We start from the raw sequence: 2,481 nt of genomic DNA, 5'->3' as shown, positions 1-2,481 counted from the left end.
AATGTATTAAATATATTAAATATATAAATATACAAATTTATAAAAATGCATTAAAGTAAATTAAAAATTTACTTCCTAAAGTGACAATAAAAATGTACCATTTCCCTTTATATTCACAGGTATCATTCCTGTGTCATTTATAATAGTATGTATCTTTCTATACCATCTAAAGTCCCTGTGTAAGAACAGCTGCCCTGGGCTGGCTGGAGGTGTGATGGTTGAGGCACTGGACTCCCGTATGACTGACTGTACTTCAAGTCCTGGACCTGGCAGCTTGCTTTCTCTCACTCTCTCTTTCTCTTGTCTCTTTCTGGTCAAATTAAAAAACATAGCAATAATGATAAACAAAATTAAACAAATAATGGTTAAAAAAAAGAAAAAGAAAAGAATAACTGCTCTTTACCACGTTTATGTGTATTCCCCTTGATGAGTTTGTCTTTTTGTTTCCTGACGCCCAGAATGCCTTGGGCTTCCATGTTGGCTTTCTTTGCTTCACTCATCCTGGTTACATTGTGCTGATATTGTGCACACTGCTCAACCTCCATCTCAACTCCTCACACTGCAGCTGCCTACATATTTGTTTGCCAGAATTCCGTGTGTACCCCTATGTACAAGAGACCAGTGATAATGGTGAATGTGTGACCTGCGTCTTTCATTCTGCCTGAGGCTGCGCCTGGCATGCCTTGGTCAGATACTCATTTCTGTGCTGTCTTACAGGACCAGCTAGGGTTGGATTTGCTGTGATCTAGGTTTGGATGAGGGGAGGGTGCTTTCTGTAGGTGGGCCAGTGACAGGTGAAGATTCTGTCCACATGGGGAGGCACTGAAGTTGGGAGTCCAGACAGAACTGGGTAGTATCCAGAGAAATCCTGATGCTTATGAAAGAATAGAGTATTACACTAGAGAAATGGCACATTTCTGGACATTTCCCTAGCAAGGATGTTTAAGGGCTGAGAAAATATATGAGGAGAAATGTCAAATAGCAAAAGACAGCTAGATCACATTATGTTCTCCTTGTAGTTTTATGATGTACATAAATATATTATCATAAATATCATTATCATTATATTGTCACTAATATTTCTATTACCTCACGTACAGGCTAATTTGAAGTTTCAGTTTGTATTGGTCAAGAAAGGCTAGGGAATGCTGAAAGAACAAGTTAACTCTGGAGCCCCAGCTGCTTCCCATAACAATGGCTTCTTTATTGTTCATGATAGGGGCAGAGGTTGAGGAGGAAGATGGAGCTCTGCTCCACTTAGTCATTCAGGGACCACATGAGGAATTGCTACAGGAAGGAAGAATAAAGCATGGAGAACTTGTGCCTGTGTTTATACTTCAGTCTGGGAGTAACCCTCATCATTTCTGCTCACAGCCCATGGCCAGAGCAAGTCACTTGGCCCTGCCTAAATGCAAAGAGGCTGGGAAGTATGGATAAGCTTTGGGATATTTGGTGATCAGACAACGCTTCTGCAATAGTCTACTCTTGTGGCTATCACAAGTAACTCAGCCCCATTCTTACCACACATAACACTCACCTGACCCATCTCCAAAGATTCCTAAAGTCACCACATCCATTTCCAAGTTCTAGCTCTGTAAGAATTGTCTTATTTGATTGTCTTATGTCTACATCATACTCAGATATCGATCCTCTTGTTCTGCAAATGTATAAACTAAAAATATAAATTATTTGCAACCCCTTCTCCCAATACACCCAATATACTATAATAGATGGAGACATCGTAATTGCAATAAACACTCCCATTCAGAAAGGGAGGGATGGAAAACTCCCGGCTCACTGAGCTCAGCAATTCTGAAAACACGTTGGACAGATAACATTCCAAAAGCATCCAAGACCGCCTATGCTGGGGAAAAGGAATTTATTCGATGAAAGTCTGACTCTGTTCTCAGGGAGAAGATTCTCCCGTCCCCCTTTTGTTCTTCATTATACTTTTTGCCCACATACAACGTGAGGATTACAGATTATGCCCTCAATGGCAATTGGATTTCTCATTTTAGATTCAGTCTCAGTTATACTTAGGTCACAGCAAACATCCAGTTCATTGAGTAGCCGTATGCACTCCAGAAGCCACACAAACCACATAAACATTTATAAATTTCAGGGGTTATTTCTTCAAAAGACTAAATTATAAAAGTAGCCGAGTGGCATACAAACTGGATGCCAGGTGTGGTCAGTCTTTCTCTGTCTTGCCCACCACCAGATGCCTTCTGATCACTGACATTTTCATGTATCTTGGAGAGATTCAGAAAGCTGGAGTTACGGGTTTTCCCCAAGAAGTGTGATGCTGCAGCAGATGGTGATGTTTTTTCCAGTTGGCAACTGGGCGAAGGCATATGCCTCAAGTTCCCATTGGTACAAAACTGCAACATTCAGAATTATAGCAGTGGGCCTAGATGTTCCTGGACCACCATATTCTAAACTTCTCTGAGCAAGAGGGACATATGTGTATCAAAGTAACCT

The sequence above is a fragment of the Tupaia chinensis genome, unplaced genomic scaffold, assembly GCF_000334495.1.
Source record: "Tupaia chinensis unplaced genomic scaffold, TupChi_1.0 Scaffold000421_1, whole genome shotgun sequence".
Lineage (NCBI taxonomy): Eukaryota > Metazoa > Chordata > Mammalia > Scandentia > Tupaiidae > Tupaia > Tupaia belangeri.
The sequence above is the reverse complement of the archived record's forward strand: the minus strand, read 5'-3'. Positions refer to the sequence as shown.